Here is a 13,643-nt window from a genome sequence, read left to right on the forward strand (position 1 = left end):
CTACTCTGTGCTACGCCTGTGCTTACCTTGCTCCCGAAGACCTGGTCCCTCTCGGTAGGGTAACAAGGGAACGTGTTCAGTGCAGATCAGTGAGTAAGCATAAGATGTCTTAAATATTGAGGGAGGTGAGCAATCAGATGAAACTACGGGACTTTATAGCAAGTAGAAATCTATTATTTAGGCATCCTAATGGAAAAAAAAAATGTTCATAATCAGGAGCTCCTTTGGAAACTATCTAGTTGAATAACAACAACAACAATAATATTGAGTACATTTATTTTCATTATCTCATTTAATCTTCAAAACAATACCACTGGCTAAAAGTTATTATTCTCCCTTTTACAGCTATAAGAAAGACATTTAAATGTTCCAAATTCTCCTATGCAGATTATTAATTCCAGAACAAGGATTTGAACTCAGGTCTATGCTACTGTGAGGTCATGTTTTTAATCACACTTGGCTTTCAATCACTTTGTCCAGATGTACAGCTATGTTACAGATGGAATTGTGTGTTCTCCAACAGATATACTGGAATCCTAACTCCTGTAGCTGTGAACTTGACCCTGTTTGGGAATAGAATTTTTTTGTTGTTGTTGTGTTAATGAGGGACAGTAAGGTGAGTCCTAAACCTTATGCCTTATAAGTGGTGTCTTATAAATGCGAGTATAGACACAGACAAACAGGGTGGAGGAGAGGAGACACCATATGACAGTGGCAGCAAAGGAATACCAGAAATCCCCATGAACTAGGAAAGAGGCACACAGAAGGAATTGACAGTCGAGACCCTGATTTGGAATTTTAGCCTCCAGAACTGTGAGAAAATAAATTTCTATTCTTTAAAGCCACATATTTGTGGTATTTTTGTGTGGCAGCCCTAGGAAACTAAGAATACCAACAAGTGATGATCTGAGTAAACATCTCTAGTGCTGAAGACATCTCAGGAGAAACTACCACATTCCTTCCTCAGATATTCAGTTTTGTCCCAGTCACTTAGATGGTTTTTCTTTTTAATTTAGGCCCATCTAATTTAAAAGGAAGAGAGATTCTGAGAGAAAAAAATTCCAAGCTTGAGAAAAGAGGGGAAATTCAATGCAGCTGTTGTGATGGATTAAAATCTGGCTCTGGGATCTAAATGAAAAAGGAAATGGAAGTAAAAAGGTAGAGAAGAGAGTCATGCTTATTGAGCCTCTCTGTGCCTGACACTATGAGGGGCACTTTAATATAATTCATTTAATGCCATATCCCTGTGAGGTATTTGAGAGTTTAGAATTGTCCTCTTTGAAAACAGTTCCTGCATGTGGACTCAGAGAAACTGCTCACATGGCGTGTACTGAGTAATGTAAAAGACAATGTTATCAGGAAAAGCTTCACAAACAGCACACCCACAGCCACCTCTGCCAGTTAATACCTGAGTCCTATCTTCAGTCTTCAGCTGCTTTTGCCAGTTAATACCCAAATGTTGGCAAACTCATGCAAACAAAATGATCCCAGTGTGAAATTTTAGTCTGGCCACTTTTTGTATGCATTCAGATGAGGTGAATAGTGAAAGCTAGCAATGGCCAAGATGACTACTACACAGAAATAATAAGCAGAACAACAATAATTATAAGCAAATAGGCAGATAGTCATCTGAGAAATGGGGTGAGGGTGCACAATAAAATAAGGAAAAGAGCAAATCCCTTTACCTTGTGCTCCCAAGGTGGGTTGGTAAGGTTAACTTCTGTATAGCAAATACCTTAAGAGAGTAGCTTCTTTTGCATCAAAGTATGATTTTTAAGAGAAGACTTTTCATTTCTCTTAGTTCAAGCACTTTAGCCTCTGCTAGTTCAAGCAATTAGCAGTGAGTGGTAAGAGAACCGAGGTGTATGCTGTAGAGACAAAAGGAGGGTGATTTGTTTACTCCTGTAAGAATATTAATATATGTAAATGATACAATTAGGGTGCTGATATTGAGAACAAAAATGTCCACTCAAATATCTGGCTCAAGGGCTCTCAAACTGAAGTATTTCCCAACTGAAATGAAAATTACATTGAAAATGAACTTAAATATTTAAATTGGATTTTGTCATTCCTTATCAAATTCAACATTTTCAGCAGTCAGACTATGCATATCTAGTTGGATGATAAACTATAATTACTGAATGCTTATGGGTAAATAATTCCCATGACTGCTTTTGGTAAGAACCCTTCCTGGTTAATGTAAACTAGGCTGAAAATATTGATTCCAGAAATAATCAGGGAATGCGGTGATTTCCAATTAATCTAAGAAATTGGTCTTTAAAATTCTGAATTATGGAAGGATAAAGCAGATTCAATTTAGTCTGTGAAACAGGACTTTATCTGGAATCCTCGGTAAGGTTAAGTAAAACAATAAATAAAGGCAATGGCGTGAGTGTAATATTGTCGACTGGTGCCCTCCAGTGGCCATGCCTGGTTGGAGTTTTTAATCTAAGCAAGGTACGCAACGCAAGGCAACCGCTGCGGTGGAGTCAGATTCGACTCATAGCAACCCCTCCTTGGGTTTCCGAGGCAGTTTCACTATGGAAGTAGATTGCCTAGCCTTCCTTCCAAGGAGTCGCTGGTGGGTTTGAATTGTCAGTCTTCTGGTTAGCAGTCAAATGCCTTAGGCGCTATACCACCAGAGCTCCTAAGCAAGATAGAATGTCTTCTATTTTCAAGTCTCAGGGTTTTGGGACAAACTAGTCCAACCCTTTTCAAAGTCCAGTAGTTAAGAAGAAAACAGCAACAGCTTTAGGTTGTACTTTTTTTTTTTTTTTCTTTTACACTGCATGGTTATAATATACCCACCAAAAACGAAAACCAAACTCACTGTTATTGAGTCGATTCTGACTCATAGCAACCCCCACTGGGTTTGCAGACGGTAAATCATTACGAAAGTAGATTGTCCAGTCTTCCTTTAAGCAGAGAGGTTGGTGGGTTTGAATGGCCAACCTTCATGGTTAGCAGTTAAATGCCTTTGGTACTATGCCTGGTGAGCTCTGGTGACCTCCTGGTAAGATACCACTGAAGGAAATTGTCTTTAAAATGAAGTGGTCATGCACCTGAAAAAGGCAGAGAGAGCCACTGGTGTTTTCAATTAACTTAGGAAGAAGATATTTTGAAGGCATTCTAGCTAGACTTCTGAGACTCAAAGCTTTGGACAAGTTCTTCCCAGTTCAGTCATAGCTGACAAACAGAAATTAGAACAGACCTAAATTTATAAAATGTGAGTGTATCTGAGTGTACCAGAACAATAATTGGAACAGGAAAAATCATGGGGCAACTTCCTGCTAGAAATTCATCTCCTTCCTAGAAAACAAGGGCCTCGTGTACATTGCACAGCAACCAAATCTCTGGATCAGCAGAAGCAGAAGCAGTGGTGCCCAGGTTAATGTGCATCACTCTCCACAATCCTGGCAGTAATCTAATTTCCTGCATCAGGCTCCTGAAAGGGCTCACTATGTCTCTTCCAAGTCTCTCATTTGAGGGCTTTAACCTGTAATTTTTCCCATCCTGGTTATTGTTCTGGTACATTCATATTTTACAAATCTGAATCTGTTACAATATCACTGCACTGGCCGTGACTGAACACGTTTGAACTGGTTCGAAGCCCTACTCAGGCTATATGATGCCCTTTATTACAACCTTTATGATCTTTCCCCCTTCCACTTGAAGGAATCCCTTCCTCTTCTATCCCACCCACCCCACCCCTCACCACTCCACCCCTCAGCGAGCAAGTCCTCACAAGGAGGTGCAAACTCTGCTTAGTGTTAGAGGTGCCAACCATCCTGTCTATTCCTGTTACAGGAGGATGCTGAGGGTCAAACAACCACCTTATAAATGTCAAACTTTGGATTTTCTAGTCACACTCTGGGTCATTTATGTTGTTATTGTTAGCAGCCATCAAGTCAGCCCCTGACTCATGGGAAGCCCATGCAGAACGGAACAAAATGTTGTCCAGTACAGCATCATCCCCATGATCAGACTACTGTGATCCATAGGGCCTTTTATTGACTGATTTTTGGATCTAGATTGGCAGACCATCTAGGAAGTAAATCTTCCTAGTCCATCTTAATCTGGGTTCAGCATGATAGCAACACTCAGCCCTCCAAAGATGAATGAGTGGTGGTTGTGCAGGAAATGCATTGGCTGGGAATCAAACGTAGGTCTCAACAAGGAAAGCAAGAATTCTAGCACTGAACCACCAGTTCCCCGTGTGTCATGTATATATTTTCTTATTTTAATACCTTTGGCTCAACCTCCTCAGGATGTGTCTAGGTCTTGTCTGTTTGCTTGAGAATCTAGCAGTGCTTTCTCCTACCTTCCTCCAATGTCTTCCTCTTGGCAAGTCTCTGTGTCTTCACTTCACTTTGGGTCTCAAGGAGGGAACAAGCCTGTCAGACATCAAGAGAGGTCTGCAAAACAAATACCCACTGCCTCTGAGTCGATTCCAACTCATAGTGACCCTAAAGGACAGAGTAGGACTGCCCCCATAGGGTTTCCAAGTCTCCAAATCTTTATGGAAGCAGATTGCCTCATGGAGTGACTGACCTTTTGGTTAGTAGCCAAATGCTTTAACGACTGTGCCACTAGAGCTCTTTCTATATTTGTAAGGATCTGGATATATTAAATATAAAGAAATGCTGAGAAATTCTTAGCAGAACTGTGCTACAATTTAATGTTTCCAAAACTGGAGTATATAGTCCTGTTATAATTTTGACACAAAATGCACTATAATGGTATCATTCATAAGATGATTACTTACTATACTTATGAAAATGTGGCTCTGACCACACTCACTAGCATGCCTATTATTATAAGAAATACAGAAATAATAAGTTTTGATGCAGATGTAGAGAAATTGGAACTATCCTGCAGTGCTGGTTGTTGTTATTTGCCATAGAGTCAGCCCCAACTCCTAGCGACCCCTCCTTGGGTTTCCAAGGCAGTTATCACTACGGAAGTAGGATTGCACAACCTTCCTTCCGAGGAGTGGCTGGTGGGTTTGAACCGCCAGCCTCCTGGTTAGCAGTCAAGTGCCTTAGGCACTATGCTACCAGAGCTCCAGTGCTGGTAAGAATGTAAAACAATGCAGCTGCTGTGGAAAACTGTATGATGGGTCTTTGAAAACATGGATATAGAAATACCTACCATATGATCCCAAAACCCAACTCTTAGGTATGTACCAAAAAGATTTGAAAATAGAGAAGTGAATACTTTTACACCAGTGTTAGTTGCATTATGACAAATAGTGTTTGTTCCCACTTACAAGAAATATCTAGAATCAGCAAATACATAGAGACAAGTGTTTATGAGTGGTGACAGGAGACAGGGAAATGGAGAGTTATTGCTTAAGGACTACCGACTGGGTTTCTGTTTATGGTGAGGGAAAGCATTTATAAATTCATGGTAGTGATGGTTGTACCACGGTTAATATAATTAATGTCACTAAATTATATATTTAAAAATTATTAATGTTGCAAATGTTTTGTTATAGATATTTTACCACAGTTATAAAAACAATTAGCTCAAAGTATACTAAAAGAAAGATGATCTGGACAAGGTCACAAAATACAGTATTTGTGCTTTTGTGTCCAACTTCTCTCAACATAATGTTTTCAGGGTTCATCCGTATCACAGAATGTTCCAAAACTTCATTTCTCTTTGTGGCTAAATAATATTTCACTGTATACATATACAACATTTTGTTTATCTATTCAACCTTTGATGGGCATTTGGGTTGTTTCTATCTTTTGACTATTGTGAATAATGCTGCAGTGAACACTGCTGTGCAAGTATCTGTTCGATTCCCCATTTTTAAATCTTTAGAGTGTATACATAGAAATGGAATTACTGGGTCACATGGCTTTATTATGTTCAACTTTTTGAGGAAGTGTTTGGTTAACAGCCTTTTACTTTAGTCCCATCAGTACATCAGTGAAATATAAACTCTTGTTGAGGGGTAATATAATAGCATTAAGACTCAAAAATGATAAGATAACATTAAAAATCTAAGTCTTTCCTGAACATGAAATGTGAACCAAATGACCACTCAGCTTTTTCTGTCAGAGGGAGCAAAGAGTAGGGTGCTTCTGTGGAACTAACGAAGGAAGTGAGTTTGGGCACAAAACCATATTGAAACTGAGGAAATATTTCAGTTAGGGTAGATAGTTAGTCAGCCTCTACATAACACCACCCACACAGCCCTCAGTTAAATCAGATTCAAAGCATACACATTTTAACTGCATGAAAAGCACTTTTCCTTCTTTCTGCCTTTCTCTCCTCTGTACTGCTCCACAGATCTGGGGATGGGGTGCATCCCTTAGATGGCAAGCATATGGTTGGGGACCTCTCCTTTTGCATTTTGACATCCACTACTCTCAGGATTTTATCAATTCTTTCTAATATATTGGAGCATCGAGAAGAAATAGTTAAGCTAATTATAATTTACGTTCATTATTCTTAGCATTATAGTTTAACTTCCCAGTCTGTGTTTGCAGATAGATGCAAGCAGCTAAACAGAGTTTTGAGGATAAATTAGAATGTTGTTTTAAGGAGAAAATACTGTTAATGTTCTCTGCATCAGTTTTCTCCTTTTTTCTCTATATCATTTGAGAAAGCATGAGGGCCAGTATAATTCAGCCTAAGGTCATGTAGTTATTTTTGTTGTTGTTGTTATGTGCTGTGGAGTCGGACTCAACTCATAGCGACCCCTCCTTGGGTTTCTGAGGCAGTATCACTACCGAAGTAGATTGCCCAACCTTCTTTCCAAGGAGTGGCTGGTGGGTTTGAACCACCAGCCTTCTGGTTAGCAGTTAAATGCCTTAGGCACTATGCTACCAGAGCTATTTAGAGAGTGTTAATTTTCTTGACTTCCAATTTCATTACCTTTCCATTTTGTCAACTGGAGGGTTCAATAATAATGATTCTCCAGTTGCAAGAATATTACCTATAACCCCTTGCTATAATATTTTGACCAGAATGTACCTCATGGATTTTCTTGATAGGTAATGTTAGAAAGAAATGTTCAGAATCAGTATTCTAAAAATGACAAATAAATATCTGAAGCAAGGGTACTGCTTAATAATACTACAGTTTTCAGGTACATCACAGAAACTGATTTCATTTTGAAGGGACACAGGTAAAAGTTTAGATTTGCAGTGTGAATTCTTTGGTGTTATGCATACAATTGTATAACTTAACATCTCTCTTTTCACTAATCAGTGATTCTTATCCTGTTTTTGAGTCACTAACATCTTTGAAAGCTGGATTCAGAAGAGGACGTGGAACAAGGGATATCATAGCTGTTGTCAGATAGATCTTGGCTCAAGGCAAAGAATACCAGAAAGATGTTTACTTGTGCTTTATTGACTATGCAAAGGCATTTGATTGTGTGGATCATGACAAATTATGGATAACATTGAGAAGAATGGGAAACACCAAACACTTGATTGTCCTCATGAGGAAACTGTACCTTGACCAGGAGGCTGTTGTTCAAACGGAACAAGGGGACACTACATGGTTTAAAATCAGGAAGGGAGTGTGTCAGGGTTGTATCATTTCCCCATACTTATTCAATCCATATGCTGAGCAAATAATCTGAGAAGCTGGACTATATGAAGGAAAACATGGCATCAGGATTGGAAGAAGAATCATTAACAACCTGAGATACGCTGATGATACAACTTTGCTTGCTGAAAGTGAGGATGACTTGAGGCACTTACTGATGAAGATTGAGGAACACAGTCTGCAGTATGGGTTATCTTTATATTGAGATATGCAGTATATCTCAATATAAAGAAAATAAAAATCCTCACAACTGGACCAATAAGTAGCATCATGATAAATGGAGAAAAGATTGAGGTTGTCAAAGAATTCACGTTGCTTCATTCTACAATCGAGGCCAGTGGAAGCAGCAGTCAGGACATTAGATGACATGTAGCAATGGGCAGGTCAGCTGTGAAGGAACTCTTTCAAGTGCTGAGGAGCAAGGATGTCTCCTTGAATATTAAGGTGCACCTGACACAAGCCATGATATTTCCAGTCGCCTCGTATGCATGTGAGAGATGGACAATGAATAAGGAAGGCCGAAGAAGAGTTGATGCTTTTGAGTTGTAGTGCTGGCGAAGAATGCTGAAGGTACCATGGACTGCCAAAAGAATTAACAAATCTGTCCTGGAGGAAGTGCAGCCGAGATGTACCTTGGAAGGGAGGATGGCCAGACTTTGTCTCACCTACTTTGGTCATGATGTCAGAGGGGACCATTCCCTGGAGAAGGATGTCATGCTTGGTAAGGTGGAGGGTCGATGAAGGAGGGGAAGACCTTCCACAAGATGGATTGACACGGTGGCTGTGACAATGGGCTTAAGTATAGCAAGGATCATGGAGCTGGCGCAGGATCGGGCGGTGTTTCATTCTACTGTGCACGGGGTCGCTATGAGTTGGAAACAACTCGACGGCACCTAACAACAACAACATCTTTGATAAGCTGTCTATGGACTCTCTTCTTCCCTCAATCCCCCAAAAATCTAAGCACATAGATGCTAATTTTTTTTTTTACAGCCCAGACAGTTCATTGCCTTGGTTTAACAGTGTTTATCCTACATCAGTGTCTCTCAACTAGGGACAATTTTGCTCCTTAGGAGACATTTAGCAATATCAGGAGACATTTTTAATTTCATAACTGGGAGGTGCTACTGGAATGTAGGGGGTAGAGGAAAGGGATGCTACTAAACATCTCACATTGCATGAGACTTCCCCCCCACAACCAAGTATTATCAGATTCAAAATGTCAATAATGCCAAAGCAGAGAAACCCTGTTCAAGAGCTTCAATGTCCAGTGTGATCACCGTTAGTCACACATGGCTATTGAGCTCTTGAAATGTGACTAGACTGAATTAATATGAGCTGTCTGTATATAAAGGAAACCTGGTGTCACAGTGGTTAAAGTGTTCAGTGGCCAACTGAAAGGTCAGCAATTTGAAACCAGCAAGCAGTGAATGGGAGAAAGATGTGGCAGTCTGCTCCCATAAAGATTTACAGCCTTGGAAACCCTATGATGTAGTTCTACTCTGTCATATAGGATCACTGTGAGTCAGAATCGCTTCAATAGCAATCAGTTTGGTTTGTTTTTAATACACAACAGATTTAGAAAACTTCATATAAAAAAGTAAAATACTTCATTAGTACTGTTTTCTATGGATGACATATTGAAATAATATTTTGAAGAAATTAGGCTAAACAAAACTTATTAAAATTACTTTCCCTTTTTTTACTTTTTGTAATGTCACTACTAGACAGCTTTAAAGTACATATTTGACACTCACATTATATTTCTCTTGGGCAAAGCTGCTCTAGATGGTATATAAAATGGAATCAATGAAAAATAATTAAGATTTTTATTCTAAAGCATGGGTCAGCAAACTACAGCCTGTGAACCAAATCCAGTCGGCCATCTGTTTTTGTAAATCAAGTTTTCCTGAAGTACAGTCTTTGGTTGCTTTCATGCTGCAACATGTAAATAGTTGTGACAAACTCTATGGCCTACAAAAATTAAAATATTTACTCTCTTGATCTTCTGAGAAAAAGTTTGCAGCTCTTACATCTAAAGGAATGTCCACTATAAGGGTAGGATAAAAATGCTATCATCTTGACATTAGTAATAATTTTATGATTGAAGTAAGCAAATCTGGGACATTTGAAGAGGAGGTGGGTGAACAGATAGGAAACAGTTACTACTGTTATTACTGTGCTTGCATTCCTGTGCAACTGGAATATAGCTCCTTGCAAGGGAGAATAAAAACAGAAACTATCTGAAAGGGAGAAAAAGGTATAACAAAACTCAAATTCCTGAAAAAGACCAGACCAGACTTTGGACCGACAGAGATAGTGGGACTAAAACTATGGCCCTAAGATATCCTTTGAACTGGAACTATAGCTACTCCCAGTCATCGCCTCTCATCTCACAGCAGGATAAATACAGCTACAGGTAGTCCCTGACTTACAACATATTCAAGTCACAACAAATGGCACTTACTATTTGTTTTTTTTTTTGTTTGTTTTTGGTACATCCTACAGGAGCTGTGGTAGCATAGTGTCTAAGGCACTTGACTGCTAACCAAAAGGCTGGCAGTTCATACCCACCAGCCACTCCTCAGAAGGAAGATGGGGCATTCTACTTCTGTAGTGATACTGCCTCGGAAACTCAAGGAGGGGTGGCTATGAGTCGGGTCCGACTTGACGGCATATAACAACAACAACAAATAGTAAGCAACATGTACTACATACAATGTTAAAATATATCTGTAAGTTTATATGTAATGTTTCCAGCCCATAAAGACAAGTAAGAATTGGATTTATAAAGGCAATAATAATGAGAACTAAGAAAAAAAAAAAAATTAAGTATGCAACTTACGTTAGAACCTACTTACGACGAAGTCATCAGAACAGAACCCCATCTTAAGTCAAGGAGTACCTGTAATGACACTAAATTGTACGTGTGAAGAACTTTGAAATGGCACGTTTTGCTACATATTTACTACAATTAAAAAAAAAGTTAGTAACTCCTGTTACAAATGATTTATTAATTTAGTCAAAAAACATTTTTTGAGCACCTACAGGCACTGTTCTAACAGCTGGAGATAGGACAGTGAACAAAAGAAAAAAAGTCTCTGCTCTCATGGGGCCTATAGTCTACTGCGGAAGAGTGAATGTAAGTAAAGAAATAGCTAATGGGCCAAGTGGTGATAAGCGCAGAAAACATAATGAGAAGGAGCCCTGATGGCACAGTGGTTTAAGTATTTGGCTGCTTATTGAAAGGTCGGTGGTTTGAATCTACCAGATACTCTGTGGGAGAAAGATGTGGCAGTCTGCTTCCATAAAGATTATAGCCTTGGAAACTCTATGGAGCAGTTCTACTCTGTCCTATACGGTTGTTATTAATCAGAAAAGACTCAGTGGCAGTGGGTTTGGTTTTCTGATTTAGTGTAGAGTTGAGGCAGAGGCAGTACTATTTTATTCATGATAATATAAGCATGGTAGGCCTCTCTGAAAAGCAACATTTGAGGGTGTGGGAAACAGGCAATCCCACTTACTGCTTGTAGTGTTGTCAATTGCAAGCTTTACCTGAGGGCAATTTGATAATATCTGTCTAAAACCTGAAGTACTACCCAGTAATTCTAACTGTAAGAATTTAACATAAGCAATTTTTGGAACAATTGGGCCAAAATATGTGTACAAGAATGTTCCCTGAAGCATTTTCCTCATAATAAAAAATTAAAACTTCTCAAGTATTCAACTAAATTTATTAATGCAAGCAAATGTTCATGGCATATTGTTCAGTTAACAAAATGAAAATCTCACTGCCATCTAATCGAACCAACTCATAGCAACCCCTCCTTGGGTTTCCGAGGTGGTATGTCTATGAAAGTAGATTGCCCAGTCTTCCTTCTGAGGAGTGGGGAATATTACAGTGAAACCTGTGAAAGCTGGAATGTGTATAAGGCAGAAACCTGTTGTTGTTGTTGTTATGTGCCATCACCTTGGACTTGACTCCTAGCGACCCCTCCTTGGGTTTCCAAGGCAGTATCACTACAGATGTAGATTGCCCCATCTTCCTTCCGAGGAGTGGCTCGTGGGTTTGAACCACCAGCCTTCTGGTTAGCAGTCAAGTGCCTTAGGCACTACGCTACCAGAGCTTCTGTTAGAGAAGGAAAATGAAAATATTTTCCACTAAAATGAAAGAGGAAAAAATGCTAAGACTGTACTCTGTCAAAGATAGAATACTTGTGAAATCTGGAAAAACAAAGCAATCCCATCAAGTTCTGTCTCTCACAATTTTCACTGTATAATATAATCCAAATTTTAGAAAAAGTGTTATGTTTTCAGAACCAGGAGTTCCAAAGTCTTACCAAAAATGTTAAGATAACCTGGACAGTAAAATTTGAGGTAACTCTTACATGTTTCTTTATTCTGTAGTATCATATTTAAAAAAAAAAAAAAAATTAATAAATAAAGTAATAAAATAAGAAGGGAAATTATACCTACTCAAATATAAAATACAAAATAAATCCCCTTAAATATCACACTTAGAATGATAATACCCTACTGAAACATCAGAGGTAAGTTGACACCAATGAGTAAAATATTTAATGAACCGAATGAATTTCCTTTCTAAATAAACAAATCCAGTAGATTTCAGAACACTGATTTCTTCTATAATCTACTAGAGAACTAAGCCTAATTAATTCCTTATCACATGGTCAAGTTGAAATGCCTGGCAATATCAATGGACCAATGGGAAACTCCAGAGATCTAATTGCAGATGGAAATACCAGATGCTACACTTCAACCTGAAAGACTCAAAGTTTCCAGTGCTTCTCAAAGCCTGGTCTAGGAATCTCTATGTGAGAATGATTTGGTAATAGTGGTGCTGTATGTGTATACATGTGTGGGTTGTTGTTGTTGTTGTTATGTGCCGTCGAGTCGGACCCAACTCATAGCAACCCCTCCTTGGGTTTCCGAGGCAGTATCACTACGGAAGTAGGATTGCCCAACCTTCCTTCCGAAATGTGTGTGTGTGTGGGGGGGGGGGCTTATTTAAAATTCAGTCTTAGACCTTATCCCATACCCATACCTGTGTGGATTCTGAGATTCTTTCTACGTAAGGGGTTTCCTGAATGAATCTTTTAGAATACATGCTAAGCAAAATTTTAGAATACATGCTTATAGGAGAGGAAGAAGATCATTTTTAGCCTTGTTATCTTTTTAGCTTATAAATAAGCGCTTACCTTGAGCAGAGAGAAGGAAAACTACTAGAGAAATACTATATCTGTTCAGAGCCCTTGGAAAAGAAAGGGCAAATTGGGACCTGCCTAGTCTTCAAGTAATTATTAGAGAAAGGATTCTTGTATTAGCTATATAAGGACTGAGGCTCCTACAGGTCAATGCAGCCATTGACCTGCTTTTAAACATTGCTAATAGTTTTTGTCTGAGAACTGACCAGCCAATTTCCTATCCCTAGTTAAACAAGTCTAGGACCAGGAATATTTTCCCATCTTTGTGTTAAACAATAGTAAGAACAAGCAAAAATAACTACTTTTTCTTGGAAGCAAATACTTCCTCCTGGAAGATAAGCTTGTTTGGGAGTTGCTGGATGGCACAATTGGTTACATATTCAACTACTAGCCAAAAAGTTGGTGGTTCAATCTCACCAAGAGGTGCCTAAGAAGAGAAATTTGGCAATCTGCTTCCGAAGGTCACAGCTTTGAAAGTCCTATGGAATAGTGGTACTCTGAACCCAAGAGATCTCCATGTTCCGAGGCAGTATCTCTATGGAAGTCGATTGCCCAGGCTAATCTATCATAAAGTCTGTTCAACCCCAACCATTCCCTCCTGCCACCTTCTAAGACTTACCAAAACACCCAGCCTGGGCCCTAAAACCTTATAAACATCATTCCCTAGTTTCCCATTTTGAAACTCTATTAAGACTGTGTGGTGGCACCCTCCTTTATTGCATCAGGTCTCATAAGCACAACTTTGCTTAATCAACAGTATATTCTGGTGTAGGAGCTCTGGTAGCATAGTGCCTAAAGCACTTGACTGCTAACCAGAAGGCTGGCAGTTCAAACCCACCAGCCACTCCT

The sequence above is a fragment of the Orycteropus afer genome, unplaced genomic scaffold (assembly GCF_000298275.1).
Source record: "Orycteropus afer afer isolate SDZICR_OR568_19922 unplaced genomic scaffold, OryAfe1.0 scaffold00180, whole genome shotgun sequence".
Taxonomy (NCBI): Eukaryota; Metazoa; Chordata; class Mammalia; order Tubulidentata; family Orycteropodidae; genus Orycteropus; species Orycteropus afer.